The 8,019-nt window shown below is 39.8% G+C and overlaps 1 pseudogene; it reads left to right on the top strand.

The window, feature by feature from the left end:
* LOC474987 (proteasome (prosome, macropain) subunit, beta type, 3 pseudogene) lies at positions 6,270-6,974 on the top strand (annotated as a pseudogene).

Below are 8,019 nucleotides of genomic sequence, written 5' to 3'. Positions count from 1 at the left end.
AAATTAATAAAATCATGAATGAGAAAGGAGAGATCACTACCAACACCAAGGAAATACAAACGATTTTAAAAACATATTATGAACAGGTATGCGCCAATAAATTAGGCAATCTAGAAGAAATGAATGCATTCCTGGAAAGCCACAAACTACCAAAACTGGAACAGGAAGAAATAGAAAACCTTAACAGGCCAATAACCAGGGAGGAAATTGAAGCAGTCATCAAAAACCTCCCAAGACACAAGAGTCCAGGGCCAGATGGCTTCCCAGGGGAATTTTATCAAACGTTTAAAGAAGAAACCATACCTATTCTCCTAAAGCTGTTTGGAAAGATAAAAAGAGATGGAGTACTTCCAAACTCGTTCTATGAGGCCAGCATCACCTTAATTCCAAAACCAGACAAAGAACCCACCAAAAAGGAGAATTACAGACCAATATCCCTGATGAACATGGATGCAAAAATTCTCAACAAGATACTGGCCAATAGGACCCAACAGTACATTAAGAAAATTATTCACCATGACCAAGTAGGATTTATCCCCGGGACACAAGGCTGGTTCAACACCCGTAAAACAATCAATGTGATTCATCATATCAACAAGAGAAAAACCAAGAACCATATGATCCTCTCATTAGATGCAGAGAAAGCATTTGACAAAATACAGCATCCATTTCTGATCAAAACTCTTCAGGTGTAGGGATAGAGGGAACATTCCTCAACATCTTAAAAGCCATCTACGAAAAGCCCACAGCAAATATCATTCTCAATGGGGAAGCACTGGGAGCCTTTCCCCTAAGATCAGGAACAAGACAGGGATGTCCACTCTCACCACTGCTATTCAACATAGTACTGGAAGTCCTAGCCTCAGCAATCAGACAACAAAAAGACATTAAAGGCATTCAAATTGGCAAAGAAGAAGTCAAACTCTCCCTCTTCGCCGATGACATGATACTCTACATAGAAAACCCAAAAGTCTCCACCCCAAGATGGCTAGAACTCATACAGCAATTTGGTAGCATGGCAGGATACAAAATCAATGCCCAGGAATCAGTGGCATTTCTATACACTAAGAATGAGACTGAAGAAAGAGAAATTAAGGAGTCAATCCCATTTATAATTGCACCCAAAAGCATAAGATACCTAGGAATAAACCTAACCAAAGAGGTAAAGGATCTATACCCTAAAAACTATAGAACACTTCTGAAAGAAATTGAGGAAGACACAAAGAGATGGAAAAATATTCCATGCTCATGGATTGGCAGAATTAATATTGTGAAAATGTCAATGTTACCCAGGGCAATATACACGTTTAATGCAATCCCTATCAAAATACCATGGACTTTCTTCAGAGAGTTAGAACAAATTATTTTAAGATTTGTGTGGAATCAGAAAAGACCCCGAATAGCCAGGGGAATTTTAAAAAAGAAAACCATATCTGGGGGCATCACAATGCCAGATTTCAGGTTGTACTACAAAGCTGTGGTCATCAAGACAGTGTGGTACTGGCACAAAAACAGACACATAGATCAGTGGAACAGAATAGAGAACCCAGAAGTGGACCCTGAACTTTATGGTCAACTAATATTCGATAAAGGAGGAAAGACTATCCATTGGAAGAAAGACAGTCTCTTCAATAAATGGTGCTGGGAAAATTGGACATCCACATGCAGAAGAATGAAACTAGACCACTCTCTTTCACCATATACAAAGATAAACTCAAAATGGATGAAAGATCTAAATGTGAGACAAGATTCCATCAAAATCCTAGAGAAGAACACAGGCAACACCCTTTTTGAACTCGGCCACAGTAACTTCTTGGAAGATACATCCACGAAGGCAAAAGAAACAAAAGCAAAAATGAACTATTGGGACTTCATCAAGATAAGAAGCTTTTGCACAGCAAAGGATACAGTCAACAAAACTAAAAGACAACCTACAGAATGGGAGAAGATACTTGCAAATGACCTATCAGATAAAGGGCTAGTTTCCAAGATCTATAAAGAACTTATTAAACTCAACACCAAAGAAACAAACAATCCAATCATGAAATGGGCAAAAGACATGAAGAGAAATCTCACAGAGGAAGACATAGACATGGCCAACATGCACATGAGAAAATGCTCTGCATCACTTGCCATCAGGGAAATACAAATCAAAACCACAATGAGATACCACCTCACACCAGTGAGAATGGGGAAAATTAACAAGGCAGGAAACAACAAATGTTGGAGAGGATGCGGAGAAAAGGGAACCCTCTTACACTGTTGGTGGGAATGTGAACTGGTGCAGCCACTCTGGAAAACTGTGTGGAGGTTCCTCAAAGAGTTAAAAATATATCTGCCCTACGACCCAGCAATTGCACTGTTGGGGATTTACCCCAAAGATACAAATGCAATGAAACGCCGGGACACCTGCACCCCGATGTTTCTAGCAGCAATGGCCACGATAGCCAAACTGTGGAAGGAGCCTCGGTGTCCAACGAAAGATGAATGGATAAAGAAGATGTGGTTTATGTATACAATGGAATATTCACTCAGCCTATTAGAAATGACAAATACCCACCATTTGCTTCAACGTGGATGGAACTGGAGGGTATTATGCTGAGTGAAGTAAGTCAGTCGGAGAAGGACAAACATTATATGTTCTCATTCATTTGGGGAATATAAATAATAGTGAAAGGGAATATAAGGGAAGGGAGAAGAAATGTGTGGGAAATATCAGAAAGGGACACAGAACGTAAAGACTGCTAACTCTGGGAAACGAACTAGGGGTGGTAGAAGGGGAGGAGGGCGGGGGGTGGGAGTGAATGGGTGACGGGCACTGGGGGTTATTCTGTATGTTAGTAAATTGAACACCAATAAAAAAATAAATTAAAAAAAAAAAGAAAGTTATGTAGGTAAGTTGGTGGGGACAGGTGACTTGGGGACCCTACTCTTCCGCCATCTTGTCCCGCCTCCTCACTCACTTTTTTTTTTTTAAGATTTATTTATTTACCTATGACAGACATAGAAAGAGAGAGAGAGAGCGGCAGAGACACAGGCAGAGGGAAGCAGGCTCCATGCCGGGAGCCCGACGTGGGACTCGATCCCTGGTCTCCAGGATGGCGTCCTGGGCCAAAGGCAGGCGCTAAACCACTGAGCCATCCAGGGATCCACTCACTCACTTATTCTTTCATTTACCAGAAATTGTTGAGAATCTCCAATATGCTTTGTACCATAATGGGAGTGGAGGATACATCAATGAATAAGACATTGCCTCTGACCCTAGCAACCGGCTAATTACCATGCAATGTAGTTATTTGGGGCTATGGTAGTGATCATCAACTCTATTAGGCCCAACATCCCTTTCTATGTTTTGTAATGCACCCTTTACTATCCTGAAATAAAAGCTGTAAGTAATATATCCCATCCATACATATACTTTTTTAAACATTAATATGCCCTAAATATAATTAACATAAAAGGAAAATAAAAAGGAGAAAACATATAATAAAAACAGATGCATATTAATATGCAAATGTTCTAGCAAGACCACACTAGAAAATTTTATGAATAAATTAGATAGTTGCATATTTCTATCATACTCTTAGTACTAGGGACTGAATTGTGCACATACACACATACCTCCCCAAAATTTACATGTTGAAACTCTAATTGCAATGTGTCTGTATTTGGAGTAAGGAAGTAATTAAGATTACATGAGATCATAAGGGTGGAGTTGTGACCTGATAGGACTAGTGTCCTTATAAGGAAAGACATCAGAGGGCTGGCTGTCACTCCTCTCCATCTTGTGAAGACACAGCAAAAAGGCAGTCATCTACAAGCCAGGAAGACAGCCCTGACCAGAAACCAAATCCTCTGGCACCTTGAATTTAGCCTTTCCAGCCTCTAGAACTGTGAGAAATAAATATGTGCATTTAAGCCACTCAGTCTATGGTATTTTTTTTACTGCACCCTGAGCTGACTAATACACTTAAAATCACCATGAAGGAAATAGCTACAAATGTAGACTGATTCAGGTATGTTGCATTTGCTTCAAAAACCATAATCATCATTTTCTGAAATGAAGAAAAACTCTAAGGTAAGTTACCCACAATGACAACAAAAAAACAGCATCATCTTCACTAGATTTATTTAAAAGCTACATTTCTAGAAAATTCAGTTTATTTCAATGGTGCAAAACTACATTGTGTTTATATGTAAAATGAGTTCTGTTTAGGTTAGGTACCTATAAATATTTTTTAACTATACAAATGTCCAGCAGGACATTCGAAATGCTTACAAATATAAGTCAACTCTTTATTATGTGAAACTGTCCTTTAAATTGCAAGACTCCAGAGCCCTGGTGGCTTAGCGGTTTAGCGCCACCTTCAGCCCAGGGCGTGACCCTGGAGACCCGGGATCAAGTCCATGTCAGGCTCCCTGCATGGAGCCTGCTTCTCCCTCTGCCTGTGTCTCTGCCTCTCTCTCCTTCTGTGTCTCTCATGAATAAATAAATAAAATCTTTTAAAAATAAATTACAAGACACCAGCATACTGGTCCTCCTCACAAAATTCCAGTAACATCTCATCATGACAACCAAAACCAGCTCCATTAATTTCAAACTATCCTTCAGGTGGCAGTACTGCCCCCACTGAGAACCACTATTCCAAGGTTTAGTAAGGGGGCATTCAACACAGCCTCAGGGCCTTAAGAAAAGCTAATGGGGAAAGCTATATTTTAATTGAAACGCTAGGAAGTGAGGGTGATTGCACAGTGGTGAAAGGGATAAAGATGAAAGAGAGCACAGAATATCCAGGATACTACATATATTTCAGTATGGCTGTGACATTGTCACATTAATATTTACTCTGCTACTAAAAACCATGAAGAAAAAGAATCAGCCTAAAAATAAAGGTTTGAATGACACATAAAAAAGAATTTTCTGATTTCCTTCCAAAAGTTTACGCACACTATTAAGCAGGCAACATCGTACAATCCTCAACTTAAAAATTTTATCAGAGAACATCAACAAGAAACTGACCTTTCAGGTCTAGAAATTATTTGAGTTTTTCATTGAATTAAACAGCAAAAAGTGGCAAGTCAAAGTTAATAGTAGTATCTTTCTTCCTATCTCAACTGGCATTAGATTCATCACTCTCTCACCTTTAAGGTGAGAGTTCTCTGCTCTTCTCATCAGAGCCGCTCTCTGAACATCAGACTATAGACAACAGGTCACAAGCTGGCAGTTTGCCACATCTGACCAAGGACAGGTTTGATCTTCCCACAGTATTACTGCTTAAGCATATTTTTTAGATTTTAATTATTTCCCAACACATAAAAAAATCTGGATTTCTAGCTTCTCTGAGGATATCAGAAGAACTGGCAACTATGAGTCTGTATGTCCCCATGTCAATAGAGGAGGGGCTGGCCACTTTAGATAGGGCACGTGTGCTCTAGTCTTCCACTCCTCTCCTCCCTGTTACCCAACATCTAAATTTGGTATCAGTTGTCATTTGTCATCTGATTGTATAGTGTTCTTCTTATATCTAATGTGGTGAGTTGAATGATAACCCCCAGAAAGATATTGTCCATGTCCTAATCCTCAGAATTTGTGCATCACCCTCTTTAGAAAAAGGGTCTTTGGGGTGCCTGGATGGCTCAGTGGTTGAGCATCTGCCTTTGACTCAGGACATGATCCCGGGAGTCCTATGCCTGAGTCCCACATCAGGCTTCCTGCATAGAGCCTGCTTCTCCCTCTGCCTAGGTCTCTGCCTCTCTCTGCGTCGCTCATGAATAAATAAATAAAATCTTAGAAAGAAAGAAAGAAAGAAAGAAAGAAAGAAAGAAAGAAAGAAAGAAAGAAAGAAAGAAAGGGAAAAAGGGTCTTTGCAGATGTAATTTAAGTTAAAAATCTTGAGATGAAGAGATAACCTAGATTATCCAGGTGGGCCCTAAATCCAATGGGATTGTCTCCCACACATATAGGAGACAAACAGAAGAGGAGACACAAAGAGAAGGCAGTGTGAAGACAGAGGCAGAGATTGTAATGATGTGGCCATAAATTAAGTAAGCCAAGGAATGCTGACAACTACACAAAGTGGCAAGAGGCAAGGCTCTCCTCTGGAGCCTTCTAAGGGAGTGAAGCCCTGCTGACATCTTGATTTTGGACTTGTGGCCTCCAGAACTGTGAGACAGTACATTTTCATTTTTTTAAGCACTAAATTTCTGGTATATTATTACGTCAGCTCTAAGATGTCTCATAGATAATGGAAAGAGTCATAGCTGGGGGGGGGGGGTCCCTCGGCACCGCAGCCATGTCTATTATGTCCTATAATGGAGGGGCCGTCATGGCCATGAAGGGGAAGAACTGCATGGCCATAGCTGCCGACAGGCGCTTTGGGATCCAGGCCCAGATGGTGACCACGGACTTCCAGATCTTTCCCATGGGTGATCGGCTGTACATAGGCCTGGCCGGGCTCGCCACGGATGTCCAGGCTGTTGCCCAGTGTCTCAAGTTCCGGCTAAACCTGTATGAGCTGAAGGAAGGCCAGCAGATCAAGCCCTACACACTCATGAGTATGGTGGCCAACCTCTTGTATGAGAAACGGTTTGGCCCCTACTACACAGAGCCAGTCATCACTGGGTTGGACCCAAAGACCTTTAAGCCCTTCATCTGCTCTCTAGACCTCATCGGCTGCCCCATGGTGACTGATGACTTTGTGGTCAGTGGCACCTGCTCCGAACAAATGTATGGGATGTGCGAGTCCCTCTGGGAGCCCAACATGGACCCAGAACACCTGTTTGAAAACATCTCACAAGCCATGCTGAATGCTGTGGATCGGGATGCGGTGTCAGGTATGGGAGTCATTGTCCACATCATTGAGAAGGACAAAATCACCACCAGGACACTGAAGGCCCACATGGACTAACCCTCCGTTCCCAGAGACTACTTTTTTTTTTTTAATAAATAGTTTTTCTTTCAAAAAAAAAAAAAAGAGTCATAGCTAATGACAAAGAATGTGGGTTGCAACCACATAATTAAAGTAAAATTAAAGTAAAAATATATTGTCTCCAAAAGAATAAGTTCAGTAAGAGAAAAGAAAAAAAAGGGAGAGATGAGAGCCAAGTGTTAGGGGTAAGGAATACCTATTATTAGAAAGGATGGGAAGACAACAAGGATACATCCAAGGATTTGGGAAAAGAAGACCCTCACTTTTGTTGAGAGCTGACATGGTACAAAATGGGGATGAAAATAAGGTGTAAACGGAATCAAGCATATTTAATGGGTTCAAGATACATAAACCATTCATTTGAGGAGTTTGCCACCAAAGGAAGGAAAAAAACTTGACAGTGCCTAGAAGTGGCAGTAGTTTCACAGGAATGAGTGGTATACTGGCTTTGGCTTGTTTTTGTTTTGGGTTTTCTTTTTCTTTTTCCAAAATATAAGAAAAATATGGTTGAAGGAAAAGGAAAAGTTTTCTTTCCTCTTTTCTATTTTATATTCTCAGAGTCTGGTACAAATATTGACTAATAATTGAATTGTGATCATTAAAATAATGGATTTTATCTAATCTTTCAAATTATTGGGATGTAGTTGGTACAGTTGGTAATTAAAGTTGGAAACAAAGCTAATATTAGAAACAAAAAGTAGAGGTGTCATTATTTACCAATCCAAGATTAGGTATTATTTGCCTATTATATTAGTGAGGCAGTTAGTGAGTTGCATCATTTTTACTTACTATTTATAATTAGAGGGATACTCACATAGTACAAATAAAGACATAATGTCCTTTGTTCCTCAAAGGAGAAAACACAATGGAAGAATTTCAAAAGGACTATCATCTCTACCTAGTAATACAGTTATATAAGTACAAAAATTTTTGAATCATAGTTTAGTAATTATGTATATTAAATTTAACTTTGATAGCAATGCACAATGCCTATTTGAGATTAGTAATAGTAGCTAATATCTTTTAAGTGTATACTATGTATTAGGCCTTATATAAATTAATGCATCAAATCCTGCAGGGGGTATCCAGA

The sequence above is a fragment of the Canis lupus genome, chromosome 12 (assembly GCF_011100685.1).
Source record: "Canis lupus familiaris isolate Mischka breed German Shepherd chromosome 12, alternate assembly UU_Cfam_GSD_1.0, whole genome shotgun sequence".
Lineage (NCBI taxonomy): Eukaryota > Metazoa > Chordata > Mammalia > Carnivora > Canidae > Canis > Canis lupus.
Note: the sequence above shows the minus strand (reverse complement) of the source record. Positions and strands in the feature narration are given on the sequence as shown.